We start from the raw sequence: 15,907 nt of genomic DNA, 5'->3' as shown, positions 1-15,907 counted from the left end.
ACAGGAGCCAATACTTTCTCATTTGTGGTTTTTTTCACCCACAACTAAAGATTCCTGACTGATGCCATTGTTATGATCTATCTCCTTCACTGTCTTCCACAAACAGCCACCCTCCCAGCTGGGGACGACAAGGGGCACCCAGAGCTTGGGGCAGCTCTTTCCCCAGCCACCACCTGGGAGCCAGGGAGAAGTGACTTGTCTGAGAACATTCTATGGTGGCTTGGTCAAAGCTGGTAAAGTTGGCAGGGTCAAAACACAGAAAATCATGATTCGGAGGAAGACTGGCAGCAGCACGACAGAAAAAGCTGGTGTCTTCACTACATGAAGAGATCCTGTAGATCAAAAAGAAGATGATGGCTGGCTGGTGAGCTCCGTTGGTTAGAGCTTGGTGCTGATTAACACCAAGGTCAAGGGTTCGGATTCCTGTACTGGCCAGCACCCCCCCACCCCCCCCAAAAGAGCAAAGAGTTCTCAAAGGAGACATAAAGCCAGCTCACAGACAAGTGAGAAAGAAAGAAAGAGGAGGTAGAAAGAAAGCAGGCAAGGAGGGGAAGAGAAAGGAAGGAGAGAAATGCCATTTTTCACCTAAGGCAGGAGACGACAGCATCTGAGCCCCAAAGTGGCCCTTGCAGCCCCAGGCCTCCCTCCTGCAATGGCAACCTGCTCCTCACCTCCTTCCGGGACATCTCAAGGCACCAGCATCTTTTCTTCTGGAGCTAGGTTCCCAGAATCTCTGGTCTTCCCACAACTAGGCCTGAGCCCCTTGGCTGGCCTGCCTTCCCCTCCCCCCACCTCGCTCTGCCCCTGGCAAGCACTGATCAGGCAGCGAGAGCTCGTAAACCGGTGCCAGGCACTGGAATGGAAAGGAGCATTTCTGAGATACAGCACCAAAAGCGTGATTCATGAAGGAAAAAACTGATAAACTGGACTTCTTCAGAATAAAGAACTGCTCTTTGAAAGACATTCGGACAAGAGTGAAAAGACAAGCCATAGACTGGGAGAAACTACCTGCAAAGCACTTGTCTGATCAAGGTCTCGTATCAAGAATATACGAAGAACTCTCAAATGTGATAATAAGAAAATAAACAACCCAATGAAAAAATGAGCAAAAGATTTGAACAATCACCTCACCAAAGAAGATATATAGGTGGCAAAAAATCACATGAAAAGATGCCTGACATCATTAGTCAATAGGGAAATATGAACTAAAGCCACAATGAGAAACCGCAACACACCGATCAGAATGTCTGAATTAAAAAATACTGACCAGCCCAGTGGTGACCACTGAGCTGCTGCAGGAAGCGCCCTGGGCTCTCCCAAGCCAGGGTGGTGGGGGGCCGAGGGCCTTAGCCACACCCCCCTGATGTGCACCCAGTCCAGTGACGACCACCAGCTGCAGCAAGAAGGGCCCCGGGTTCCTGAGCTGGGGTAGTGGGGAGTGAGTGCTTTTGCCACACACCCCTGACATCGGTACCCAGCCCAGCAATGACCAAGCCACCACTGGAAGCCCCCCGGTCTCCCCTGTGGGAATGACAGGGGTGCCACATGCCTCAATCCCACCTCTCCTCCTTCCTTCTTCTTCCATCCCATTTCCTTCCCCTCTTCCCTCTCCCCATCCCTCCCAACGGCTCTGCAACAACACCCTAAAATGTAAAAAAAATTAATAAAATTACATTTTCTTTAAAAAAAAAAAAAAACACTGACCATATCAGATGTTGGTGAGGACATGGAACAACTGGACCTCCCATACACTGCGGGTGGGAATGTAAACCAGTCTGACAACTTTGAAAAACAGTTGGATAGTTTCTTAGCAAGTTAAACATACCGACCACACGATCCACTCCCGAGTATTTACCAGAGACACAAAATGTATGTCTGTACAAAGATCTGCACGTGAATAGTAATAGCAGCTTTACTTAAAGTAGCCAAATATACCAATTGTGTATATCTATACAATGGAATACTAGTAATAATAAAAAGGACTAAAGTATTGATACACCCAGTAGCAGGGATGAATCTCAAAATAATTATCCTGAATGAAAGAAGCCAAACAAAAAAGAGTACATACCGTGTGATTATATTACATTTATAAAATTCTAGAAAATGTGAACTAACGTATAATGATGGAAAGATGAATTGCCTGGAGATGAGGCGAGGCGAGAGGAGATTACAAGAGGACTCAGGAGGGCTCCAGGAAACCAGTGGCAGGGAAGCTCGCTGCCGATCGTGGCAATGGCTTCATAGGTGTTTACATAAATCAAAATTGATCACGTTGTGTACTTTAAACGCATGGAATTGATTTTTGTCAATTATACCTCAATAAAGCTATTAAAAAAAAAAAAAAAGCAGAGTGACACTGGCCCTGCCCTGGGGGAGTTTGTGGTTTGTGGACAAGGCAGAATCATGGCCATAGCCGGGAGTGACCTCAGAGTGTGGGGACTCAGGAAGAGAGCTCTTGAAGGAAGCCCTGGCACTCACATGTGGTCAGGCAGCATCAGGTGTCACCTGGCTCCTTAGCTAGGCAGGCTCCCGGGCTCCTGGCCCTGCCCAGTGATTCACATGCATGTCCAAGTGTGAGCACGTGGGCCAGCTGGTCAGCTCGGCCAGTTGGTTAGAGCACCAGCTTGTAACACCAAGGTTAAGGGTTAGGATCCCTGGACCGGCCAGCCACCAATAAAAAACCAAACAAAAAACGAAACCAAACCACGCGTGAGCATGTGCCAGGCCCAACAGGCCACTGTGGGGCCTCCTTGCCCTCTCAGAGCTCACCAGCAATGACACAGTGCATCTGCGCTGTGACAGGGATGTCCAACAATCTGGGAGAGCTGGAGGCAGGGATGGGGCAGGAGCGGCCTCTGAGGAGCTGAGATCCCAGCAGAGGCCTGAAGGGGTGGTGAGGTGCCTGGGGAGGAGCAGGGAGGGACCAGGGCACACAGGGGACCTGGGCTAGGGAATGCCGGGGAGTCAGAGCCAGGAGAAACCCAAGCCCACATTGCCTGAGGCTAACCCCTCCCTAAGGGGTCCCTCCTCGGACCGTCTCAGCTTAGCACCCACCTCCAGAGCCCTCCCTGAACCCCTCTCCCCCATCCTTGGCCTGGTTGCTGGTCTTCCTTCCCTCCTCGGGTGCTGAGTCGGAGCAGAGGCCTTGCTTCCTGCCTGCTGTGGCCTCAGCACCCAGCCCCTGTGCCGGGACTCAGAAATGGGAGGCTCTGCCCAGCCAAGCAACAGTGCAGACACACAGGGGGCCCTGCCCCTGCCCTTTTGGAAACCTCGTGAAGACCTTTGAGGGCAAACCCCCCAGCTGCTCGGTCACTGCAGGGGCGTCTGTCAGCCCCAGGGATATGTGACCATATGATCGATTCTGCTTTCAGGAGCTGAAAGGCGCAGGTGACAGGCAACGAGAAGTGAGCAGGTGAGTCGGAGGCTGGGGGTGGCTCTTTGCCTTGCTACCATCCTGGCACTGACAAAAAAGTAGATGTTTATGGCTGGCAGGGCACAAAGTGACACCATGTGCAGGGGGAGGTGTCAGGGTGCAGGCAGCTGCCCACCTGCAGGGCCCCCTGGGTGCCCTCAGGGCCTTGTCTTAGGACAATGGAAGGAAGGCAGCTTCCAGGCCAGCCTTTGGGGCACGCACTCTCCCTGATCTCTGTGAACTAAGCCCACTTTAGGAGGGTCAAAGTCCCGCACCTAGTCCTTCTTGATCAAGGAAGCTTCCAGCAGGACTGTGAGAGCTGAGCGCTCCGTGCGGGGGAGCGAGGCCCTTGGCACGGGAAGGCTGAGCTTGTCAACTTCCAGAGGAGAAGCCACAGGCAAGGAGGCCAGGTTTGAGGGGTACCCTCACCCCACTTCTGAGCAGCAGCCCCTCTCCTTACCCTTTCTCCTCTCCTGGTCAAAACGGGGTGGGGTGGGGCAGAGATGCTGATGGAATCACTCCTTTGACTGAAGTTCATCCCCACCTGGGAACTTCCTCTCTGGGACTTGTGTCTCGAGCTATTCCGGTCCAATCATGGACTAAAATTCTGAATTGCAGTTTGGCCTTGCTCCCGAAAGCATATTGGTTTAAGGCTGACTTCAGACCCATGATGGCATCTTGCTTTTGAGAAGTTTTGGAGCCAGAGGCACCAGGACAGGAGGAGGAGCAGAGGCTCAATTGACACCTCCCCTTCTCTCTGCTCAGATGCTCTTGTCACTGGGGAGGGGGGTCTTGGTGCCCTCTTGTCCCCACGCTGTTGTCAGGCTGCGGCAGGAGCTGAAGGCTTGCTTGGTTTTGGTGGCCAGCCGGTACAGGGATGGAACCCTGGGCCTTGGTGTTGTCAGCACCAAACTGTCACCGACTGAGCTAACCGGCCAGCCCAGGAGCTAAGGCCAGCTGGAGCCCTGAGTAAATGAGAGGGGAGGGGCTGGAAGGAAGAGGGTCACTGATGGGTTGAGATGAAGGGCAGGAGTGGTTAAGGGGCATTTTCAGAGCCAGAGAACCCAAAAGTCTGGAGCGTAGGACCCAAGATCTGTCCTGGAGCCCCTGTTACAAGGTGACAGCCCCAGCTACTGCTGCATCTCCACTGCTTTACAAGGCTGTGAGGTTTGACGCCATGTCTGTCTGGCTCAGGGGACCAGGGTGTGGGTGAGGGGCCAGCACAATCAGCTGCAGAGTCCTGGGCCCGGAGATGGTGCCGGGAGGCTAGAGCTGCCCCAGGTGGGACATAAGCCTCAGCCAAGACATCCCAGAGCCTGCCTTTCCCCACCCAGGGCTACTGGTCACCAAGCCTCACATTCTGGCAGTAAACTTTTTCATGAGCCAAACCACAGTGCAGGAAAAAACTGGTGGTATAGCTCATCCCTGGGCCAGATTGAGTTTCTGAGAAGTTTAACTGCAACTGTGACTTTGAACTTTTCAGTCCTGTTTGTTTGGTCTGCTACTGCTTGTGTCTTATTGTGACCTTAAAATCCTCAGCAGGAATCTTGAGCCTCAGGACTGAGGCTGCAGAATGGGTCTCGTGCACCAGCAGAGCCAAGAGCTGGCTCTGGACCTTGAGCTTGGTGCTGCTGGTATCATCACCTGTCCCACCCGGCCACATCATCACGTCTCTCGTCCCTTCATGGTCTTGCATTTGTACACGGCACCAAGGGAACCCTCGCCAACACAAAGTAAAAACAAAGGTGGAAACTTGTTCTCACAAGAATGAAGGATGGAGAGAGGCATCTGCTGCTCACGGATCAGAAGGGACCCAGCTGCATGACGGTGTCCCTGTAAGGACCTGAGTGCTGGCATTCCGAGCACACTTCCTGCTAGGGGGGTGAACGTGCATGTGTGTTTGTGGTTGGGAGCGGCTGCTCATGATGAGAAATTTGAGAACTAGAGTTACAGATACGGTGATTCAAGGCAAGTTGAAGGAAGATGGGGAATGATGTGGCCAGGAAACTCCAGCAGCAACCCGAGTCTGAGTGACTAGGGTCATGGTTTTAGTTACAAACCTTTTGGTTGCAAGCAAGTGACACCCAACTTGAAGTATCATTTAAAAAAAAAAAAAAAAAAGGCAGGAATTCACTGGGTCAGATAAGCAGAGCAGGGCAGGGTGTTGCTGGAAACCTCTTCCTGAATAGCAGCTTTCTCTCCTCCTGCACCAGGGCTTCCTCCAGAGATGGAGACGTGGCCACCAGCAGCTACCATCTCAGCTGTGCCATCGAGAGGGAAAGCAGACGCCCAGCTCCTGTCCTAACTTCCCAGGGCACCCCGATTACCGTGGCTGTAGGGGACATCCCACCCTGCAGCCGCGTGGTTCCCCCTTGGACCACATGGCCAGAGTGGAGGTGGGAGGAGATGTCCCCACCCTGGAGGGAGTTAAGTTCGGGCATCCCACAGCCCAGCAGCACCCAACTGCCGATTGCTCTGCAATCCCAGGCACACATCAGGTGGCCCCCACAGATGGGTCAGCAAAGCTCCATGATGCCTTGAAGCCCAATTCTGGGTGCTGTGCTACCCTCCAGCTCTGGTCTCAATATCACTCCCTTTGCAGCCTCTGGAAGTGCCATATTGGTCGTGGCCCCCATTGCCAGCTGTAGTTCTGCACCTGAACTAGGACTTGATTCTCCTTGAAGTCACTGTGCAGAACACAGGCACTCCCGCCGCTTCCCCTCTCTCCCAGCCATCAGAACAGCAAACACCCAGTTGCCTGGGCCGCAGTCTCACCTCGATGGCTCAGAGGAGGGTCTGGCCCTGCCTGGCCCTGCCTCCTCTTCTAGTAGCTGAGCCATCCTGCCCCTGGGGTGTTAATGTGGTACAGTCAAAGCAGTGACTCAGAGAGCCAGGTCCCCTCCCCCTCACTATTTGCAGGGTCCCCAGCAGGGGTCTCACAAAAGCTCAGAACGCTTCTCTCCTCTTTTGCTTGTTTTTTGTGCTTTTCTACCTGACCACCACTCCACCATGCTCTTTGTGGAGAAAAGGTGCTGGCCTCTGCTGGGAATCTTCCAGTGACACCGATTCCCTGTCCGGGGTCTGCTCTCCACTGTCTGCCTGAGGCCCAAGCCTCAGCAGGTCTACAGAGCCCATGCCCAGCACTCCTGCAGCCTCCGCCTGGCTCTGCCTGGGCCACTGGGACCTCGTCTGTGGTGTGCTGTGCACAGAGGCTGGCTCCTCCTGGGCTCTCATGCCTGTTTGCCACACAACCCCTGAAGGGCGGGGATCCTTGAAGCCAGGCCATCAGTCCATCCTCATGCCCTGGGGCCAATGCACCTCCCCTGGTGGGGCCCTTCCAGCCCAGCCTCTGGCCCGGGAGTGGTGCCGGTGCCCCTGACTTTATGCCCACCCCCTTTTGACCCCGCTCTTCTTGCCTTCGGCTCAGGCACTTTTCCAGACTCTACCCCTGCCTTCTGCCAGGAAAACCAGGGTCCCCGGCCCTGCCCCTCTGGACCTGTAAGCCTTTGCCTGGCTTCTCCCTCGAAGACGCTGCTGCCTGAGCACAGGCCTGGGCTGGCACTGCTCGGGGCCCTGCAGTCTGAGGGGGGCACCCTACACTTGTGTCCCTTTCAGCCCCGGCCAGTGCTCCCCATGCCTGGCTGTTTAAGGACAGGAACACAAAGACCTCAGCGTCCCACTGTGCATCTGGCGGGCTCTTTTCACTCCCAGGAAGTGAATCATTCCCGCTGACCGGTCACCAAGAGCAGCTCCACGCCCTGCAGCCTGTGGGTAGATTTGTGTCTGGGAGGCACGGAGGATATGACAGCAGGAGTGTGGACAGCGGGAGCGTGAACAGCGCAGCAAGCCGAGCAGGAAGGTGTCGGGGAACACCCAGGTCAAATGCACAAAGCCCTCAGTTATCACGTAATTCAGGGAGAAAGGCTCTGGGCTGGCTCCTGGGGGGTGAAAGTCCAAGAGTGAACTGACGCCGGTGCTTTGGGCCAACGTCAGCTATCTGAGGATATGGAGATGCGGGCAGAGACTCCTGGAGCAGCTGCCACCACCCACTGCACAGGCCATCCTTGGCTTCACTACTGTGGGGGCACACACTGCCCTGCTCCATCCAACTTTCCCCAGCATGGTCCCTGGGCCACCCAGCATGCTGCCCCCGAGGCTGCCCCTCTGGCCCTGCTACCACCAGAGGTGTGCAGGTAAATGTTTAACAACCGGCTCTCTGGGGGGAATAAAGCTCTGGTTTTAGTGTTTGCCAGTTTCCGTGGGGTAAGTACCACGGTTCTGGCTACCAGAGTGATGCTGTGACCACAGAGTTGGGAAGAGATGCCTGGTGGTCATCTCTATGTCATATTTCCACCACAGAGATACGAGAGACGCAGATTACCTGCAGGATGGACAACAGTCAGGGCAGTAAGCCATTAGGAAGGGAGGAGTTTTGAGTATTCCTTTGCTTTTAATAGAATTTATGGAAGTGTAAGTTTATATCATTTAAGTTTTGGTAATGGCTGTTTAAAACCAGCTCAGAGAACTCCAGGCTGGCTCCGGCCCACTGGTGCCTCCTGCCCAAGCCAGAGCAGGGCCTGGGGGACTCCAGCTCCCAGCGCCTCAGGACCCCAGCCTCCTCTCCGACCCCACGCCCTCAGCATTGGCCTGCTCTGGTGCCTGCTGACCCCGGGCTGACCCATGACCCCCAGCTGTAGGGAAGCTGCTCTCAGAGGTGGTGCAGGGCAGCCATCTCCTCCGTGGCACTGACCTTGGCGACCGCCCTCCGTGCCCTGCTTTCTCTCCTCCTTGGGTTCTGGAGCCTGCAGCCCTGGTCTTCTTCCTCACATCCCTGGTCTGTCCTGGGATTCTTATTTTTCTCATCCACTCCTCTGAGAGCCTATCCACTCCCAGGATTTAATGACACCCTGAAGAGATGACTCTGGATAGGCCCCTTTAGCCCTGACTTTTTACCAATGCCACGACCACCTCCCGGAGATCTGCCTATCACTCCAATCTGGGGCTGGCATGCTGGCCTGGACTGTGGCCATCCACAAAGGCCAGAATCCTCCCTAGAAGATGGATAGTAACTTGGGGACCAGTGGGACTGTCTCTTCACATCCTAACACAGAGCAGCCCCAAAGGATATTTTTCTTCAATTGAATTAAAATGGGGAGGTTATGCCACAGTGAAAAACAATCCTGAAAGATTTGCTTCTGATAAGTGAGGTAGGTTTTCAACACCTTCTATGTGGTTGATTATTGCAGCAATGCCCCCGGTTCCTCTAGCTTCCCTGTATCCATGTCCTTCCATACAGAAGACCTTGGCCATGTGATCTGCTTTGGCCAGTGGGAGAAAAATAAACATGATGGAGTAGAGACTTGACCAGCTGTTGGACTTGATCTCTCTTACTGCAGTGGGAACCCTGAGGCCACCCAGTGAACAAGCCCAAGCTAGCTTGCTGGAGGATGAGAGGCCTCACTGGAGGAGAACCAAGGGCCCAGCCAACAGCCAGACATGAGTGAGGCTGTTGACTGCCCTCTGACCACAGATGCACAATTGAGTCCAGCCAAGCTCAGCAGAAGAACCGCCCATCTAAACCCAGCCCCCATTGCTGATCCACATAAGTATAAACATAATAAATTGTTGTTTTAAGTCACCAAGTCTGGAGGTGGTTTGTTATATGCTAAACCTAACCAAGTCACTCCTTTGCAGAACCCACCACAAATTGTGTCTGGGGAGGTGAAGAAGGCTGTGCAAACAGGCCCAGCCACCCAGTCACAAGGCTATGCTATCGGGCACACTGGGAGGGCCCAGGAGGATCCCCCAGATCTTGGGCCAGCAATAGGGTGAAGGGAGTGAGGCATCTACTCTGCATAAAAATTTAAGAGGGCACCCAAAAACCTCAGCAATCAAGATAAACAATATTTTAATGCAATTAAAAAAAAAATCAAATTGGCAAGCTATGGCCTATTTACCAGCTGCCTATTTTTGTGAATAAACTTTTATTGGAATTGGGCTAGGATTAGGTTTAGGCAAGCCGGGTAGGGTCATACAAGTTCAGGGTCAGACATTTTATTAAAAAGATTTATATTTTATCATAAATTTTTTTTTGCATTAATCGTTTTTTTTTTAAATTTTTTATTTAGCTCTTCTGATTTGGGTCAAATCCTTTCCAATATACTGGCTGACCCCCGCTATCTGACTGGATCTCAAACCTTTCCCTACCTATTACATTCCCTACCAAGGGTCCTAATTTAAGCTGTTACCAGTTACACCTTGCTGTGAACGAAGCAAATGAGAACAAGTACTATGCAGAAGAAATCAGGGGGCGAGAGAGCTGGGCTCAGCTTCCAGGGAAGCCACAATCCACCTGATGGCTCACAGGTTTTCAGGAATTCCAAAGTCTCCTCTCTACAGCTTCCCTTGATAGGTTTCATGGACAAATCTTAGGAGCTACATGATTAGCTCTCCAGATGACCTTTTAAAATGTTTTGGTTTGTTCACGTATTTGATTTTTTTTTCCCCCTTAGATTGTGTTCACATCCAACCTCAGCTAACTCAGTGAAACTAGCAGATAGCTGGAATATTTATGAATAAATCGTTGATATTTTAAAAAGTGTATTTCTAGCCTTCAGCCTTGGAATGTAAACGTGTGCCTGGGAGTGGACTCCCGCAGGGGTGTGGTGCAGAGGCCTGGGTGGTATTTGCTTTTCCCCAAAGAACCACCTAGCTCTCACCTGGTGGACTTAGTGTATTTGGATCCCACGTGGATACTCTTCTCATCTCTAAAAGACTATCTTTCCTTCTCCCCAAATGACCAGACATTTACAAATCAGACTTTAGGGAGAAACAGCAGCTGCCTTCACACGAGGGAGGCGCTGAGTGGCCCGACGGCTCTCCCCGCCCCGCTGGGCCCGGGCTGCTCCCAGGCCATGGCAGGGGGAGGCCGCGCCAGTCAGCGGCATGTGAGGAATCTGTAGGGGAGTGCATCTACTGGGAGAACAGGAGAGATTTCTCCATTACGCCCCTTTTCTGTTCATCTGCAATCACTCTACCCTCTCTCAAGTTTCACCACGGAGTGAATCCATGTCACGGACCCTCTGCTTTCCCTCTGTCCACAGGGACCGCACTGGAGACACGTGCTTGTGTTTTCTGTATGTCTCTGCAGGTGCAGTCAGCAGTTCAGAGACTGCCTGGAGGCTGGCAGGTCAAGACTTCAACAACACAGAATCAAGATGTGGCTGCTGGGCTAGTCCCACAACAATGGAGCGCTAATATGCCCAGCCTGGCATCACTGCCAAGAACTCACGAGATTAACTGGGTCCCAGTCCTGGACGGGTTTCTGGTCATCTCGAGGGGAACATGGCCTCTGGCCTGCTCGACGTTCCTGTCTACCTCCGCTCTTTGCTTTTCTGAGGAGTCAGAAGGCCACTGAAAAATGCAAAGCTTATCCTTTATTCACGACCAGCAGGACCACAAGGATGTCTCCAACAAAGGGCGTGACCCTGGGGGACAGCATGCCATTGTCGTTTGCTTTCACATTTCCCTACACACACACAAGACCATCTAAATACGGGTGGATTTTATTTGACTTGGTAGCTTAGGTGACCTTCAGGACACCTGCGCCATGCTGGCTCTGAAGGCAAGTTTCCTTCCTCTGTTTAAGACTTGGGCCCTGATGTCACCTTCAGCAAGGAGCGTGCACAGGCCTCCCCAGCGGGGTCATCATCGTGCCAGCGGAGCTGCTTGCCCCGACGGTCCTAACAGAGGCAGGGACGGAGAGGGCGTTAAGCCGGTCAAGTCTCTAAGTCCTTTCAAAAACGTGAGCAGAAGCACAGGACTGCTTTGAAGAGACTGGAACAAACCATGTTCTCTACCAGATTTTAAAAGAGGAAGAAAATACCAAATCTGCTGCAGAGGCATATGGCTTGAGGATGAACTTCCCTTCTACATCCTCCTGTTACCTCGTAGCTGGTCTAAATGAGGAGACCCTGTTTGCACAGAGGCTGCCCTGGTCCGCCGTCTTGGAAAAGGGCCGCTCTCTCTGTCGTGTCCTCGTGCTGTCTCCCCAGCTGCGTGCCCGGGGGGCCAGGCTGCCCATCTGGAGCCTGCTGTTCCTGGGCCCAGAAGGTCGGCCGAGGGCCAAAGCCACCCCTCTCCTCCTCTGGGTGGGAAGGGTCCCCTCGCCAGGAGGGCAGTCACAGGCTCTTGTGGCTGTGCCCTCAGGAGAAAGTGACCTGGATGGGGGAGCTGTGGTAGCCTTTCCTCAGCTTCCCAGCCACCCAGTGTCTTGTGGACAACTGTCCCTTCACATCCGTCACCTGCAGCTGCAGCCAGCTGAGAATGGGAAGCTGGCTGGTTGTCAGGCAATATGGCGGTGGCACCCAGGGAAAGACACTGTCCTCACTTCCTGTGAGATTGGCTGCCTGGACAAGAAAAGCCAGAGCAAGATACCAGTACCAAGAGGCCTCGACACAGAAGCCCCTCTGTCCCACACAGTCCCTTCTTTCAGCCTGGTCACGTGCAAGCAGAATGAAGAGCACTTCCCCTCCCATGGGTCACCTGCTCTGTGGCCAGAGCATGACTGTCTGGCCACGTTCTTTCCTCACAGGAAGCAGGCTGCTCGGTGAGGGTCACTTGGCGAGTTTTGCTGGCAACAGGTCACATTTGTTGAAGCCAAAGGACACATACAATCCACTGCTTGCTGAGCTATCTATCCACACCGGCTCGGGGCATGTCACAAGTGGATGTGTGGCCAGGCCAGCCCCCAGCTACTGGGGTGTCATTCCAGTGATCAGTATGACCTGGGCTCCCCTGGAAGGCAGCAGGGTTGGAGAGGGCTGCCTCCCCGCCTGCCCCCTGGCCAAGTTTTCCCCATTTGCTGGTGCTTCCTCTGGGCTTGTGTGAGGAAACTGCCAGCTGACAGGGTGCCCAGGGCCCCGTCAGGAAGGCTGTGGGACAGGGAGGGCTGGGGCAGTCACAGACCTGCATACATCCTGTGACTGCTTTTGTGCTGCTTGACATTCTTTTGTTCTGTCCTTTTGTTTTCCCTTATTTTTAGTAAAGCCCTTTAGAAAGGTTCGGCTCAGTTGGGGCAGGGGGCTGGGGGGCTGGGATTGGCCGAGGCTGGGAGGGGAGAGAGAAAGGTGGAGAAACGGTCCTTATAGTGAGCAGAAGCGTTGGAGGAAGGCAGACAGGCCTCTAACCCTGCCCGATTTCCAGGCTGCACCGGGGCAGGGCAGCCCCAGGTAACAATAATCGCAATAATCATCCCTCAGTAGCTGATGGCTGGCCCGACCACACATCCAAGGACACACCCTTGGGCCCCTCCACCTTGGCTGCGAAGAGGCCCAGGCTTCTGTTTGACTTAGAGGCCTCCTGGCCAGTGGCTGGGCCCAGCAGGGACACAGCTGTTGGGGTTGGGGCTGGTGGCTGCCTCCCACCAGAAGGAGGTCTGACTTTTAGGGTCAACCATGGTGCACAGGGACAGGTCAGGGCTGGCTTTGCAAGCCCCACAGAGGGGCATCTCTGAGTGACTGCCTGGAGGGTCTCACTGTGCCAGCTCGTGTATGACCCACTGGAGCCAAGGGAAGGTTAATGCAGAAGTGGTCCCTAGGGCAAAGGAAGCCACTGGCTAGGGCCCTGGTCCTGTGAGAAGGTAGGCAGGCCTTTCCCATCCGTCAGGTGGGCATGCACACCAGGAGCACGGGTCCAAAGGTGGAAACAAAACGCCCGTCCCTCCAGGTTCGCAGGAGGCTTGGCTCCTGCACCAGCCAGGGACAGGCTGACTTACTCTGCAGGCCCCTCATAGAGGATGCTGTGGAGCTGGGGCGGCTGGCCTGCTGGGGGACACATGAGCGGAACTGAGGGGCGAGAGCTGACGCCGTTGCCTGGGGTGGGTTCAGGTCCAGGGTCTCCAGGGTGTGGGGGATCCGGGACTTGCAGGTGAAGGCTGAGGTAAATGCCCTAGAACGGAATGTGCATTCTAGAATTACAGCTACCGAGTAGTTAGGAGTCAGAGGAGGAAGGAAACCACCTTTCTGAGCACTAATAGATGCCAGGAAGGCACTGTCCTAGGCACGGGGTGGGGTGGTCAGGGTGCCAGCAGGCAAGAATCCCTGCCCCTACACAGAAATACATGCTTGGCGGGGACAAATCAGGGAAGCGGAGAGCCTGGGAGAGTATTGACATTTTAGATAGGATGGGGGTGGGGAGGGTTGGCAGAATGGTGCCTGGAGATAGATGTCTGAGTCTGAAACCTTGGAATCTGTGAATGTTATGTCACATGATAAGGAACTAAGATTGCAGGTGGAATTGAAGCTTCTTGCCGGGAAGGCTTTATTACCCTCATGTACCAGATGTAGAAACTGAGGGTCAAAGCCCATGAAAGTTGACCTTAAAACAGAGAGATTATCTGGGTGGGCCCAAGGTAATCCCAAGGGTCCTTCAAAGTGGAAGCAGGAGGCAGACCAGGAGAGTCAGAGGGAGATGGGACTGCGGAAGGCAGGCACAGGGAGTGGCAATGTTGCTGGCTTTGAAGACGGAGGAAGGCCACGAGCCAAGGAGGACAGGGCAGCCTCTAGGAGCAGGAAAAGGCAGGGAAGCAGATTCTCCCCTAGAGCCCCGAGAAAGGAGCACAGCCCTGCAACACCTTGGTTCTAGCCCAGTGAGATCCCTGTGGGCTCCTAACCTACTAAACTGGAAGACAGCACATTTGTGTTGTTCAGGTCACTAAACATATGTGAATTTGTTACAGTGGCAATAGGAAACTAATTTTAGATGGACTGGCCAGGGAAGGCCTTGCTGAGAACGTGACATCAAACTCTCAATCAGTCCTGCCAGGAAGGCATTATTAACCTCAGTTACCAGATGCAGAAACTGAAGGTCCAAAGCTCACGAACCTTCCTGAGGTCATACATATAACAGGCAGGTTACAAGGCCAAGACTTAACCTAGTGGGATCTTGAGCCCAGCCATTTTCCAGATGGCCTGTGGATCCCAGCCCTATGGTGCAGGCTTGCAGGGATGCGGTGGCTATGTCCTGGAGCTGGCTCCCTTCTCCCTCTCAGCCCCCAGCCATGGCACCTGGGTGCCGTTAGACGAGCAGTCCTGGGCTGGGGTCCTGGCTCTGCTACTTCCTGGTGCATGGATGGGGTTGGGGATGCACCTCTCTCTGTGTCTCGCTGTGCACACACTGGACGATCTATGCTCCCGCCATGACTTCCAGGGCCCTTGCTATCTAAGTGTCCACTTTCCTGATTATGACTCTAAAGACTTAGAGTCCCAGACTATTACCCAGGGATGCTGTCACCATTAAACAAGCTAAAGCAAGCACCAGCTCAGCTCCAACATACAGCAGATGCTGTGTAGACGGCAGGTCTGTCATCTCTTCCCTAGGTGGGTGCCACAGATAGCTGTTGAGCTTGCCGAGTGAGGGGCCTCTGGCCAGGACATTGGGACACTGACAGCCTGCAGGGCCTCCAGGTGACAGTGGGGGGTGTGCAGGTGCTAGCTGGGGGAGCACTCCCTGCTGGGGCTGTGAAGCCAGGACTGGGGGCAACGCTCAGATGGCGCGCTCCCTGGAAGGGCCCAGACCCTCTGTCCTGCGCCTCTTCTTTCCAGCTGGTGATTGCCTGTGAGCAAGTTCCCTGACACTTTGAGAGCCTCAGTTTCTCCACCTATAAATGTGTACAGAACAGCTGTGACAATTCAGCAAGGTCAAGGCCTGTGCCCAGTCATAAGCACCCCATAAATGGGATTATGGTTCTGGAGAGTGGGACATGGGAGTAAACTGTGGAATTTTTGTGTTCGATTCATTTCTATATTTCTACATGCCTTTTTTTAAAAATTGGAGAATATATCACTTTAACAATTTGAAAAGTAACACAAAATCTTAAAAATCTCCAAATTCAAATTAGGAAAAGATTGGCATAAACACTGCACATAATTTAGACAAGGAGACTTTAAACCAAGTTCAAAAGGATAAGGGGATTTAGCCCTAATACATCTTTTTTTAAAAACTGCAACATTAAATAAAACATATTTTTATATCACTCATAATATTATTCCCCTAAATATTTTCCATGGTATCCCTTTTACAGAGGTGCATGTTGTCACTTAATTGCAGTTGTAATTACGTGCTATGCTTCACCACACTATTTTTATGAGTGATCTTCCGCCATCTCTCCACATGTCTGTGTAGCCCGTCATTATCATCTATGGTACTTTCATACTATATTCGTCTGATTGATATACTCTTAAGTTATTAAGCTGTTTCCCTGAAATTCTGTTTTCATTCATGGTTAAAGTACATGTGTGCTAAGAATTATGCTCGGCACTGGGGATCAAAGACCAACAAGAGCAGGGCTGGCCTGCGGTGTTGTAACACCAAGGTCAAGGGTTCAAATTCCCGTACTGGCCCAGCAGTGAAAAAGAAAAAAAAAAAAAAAAAAAATCAATGCGACCAAATTCTTGCTCTCAAGAACTTCAAAGTGAGGCCATCTGACCAATGAAC

This window comes from Cynocephalus volans, chromosome 1 (genome assembly GCF_027409185.1).
Source record: "Cynocephalus volans isolate mCynVol1 chromosome 1, mCynVol1.pri, whole genome shotgun sequence".
Taxonomy (NCBI): domain Eukaryota; kingdom Metazoa; phylum Chordata; class Mammalia; order Dermoptera; family Cynocephalidae; genus Cynocephalus; species Cynocephalus volans.
The sequence above is the reverse complement of the archived record's forward strand: the minus strand, read 5'-3'. Positions refer to the sequence as shown.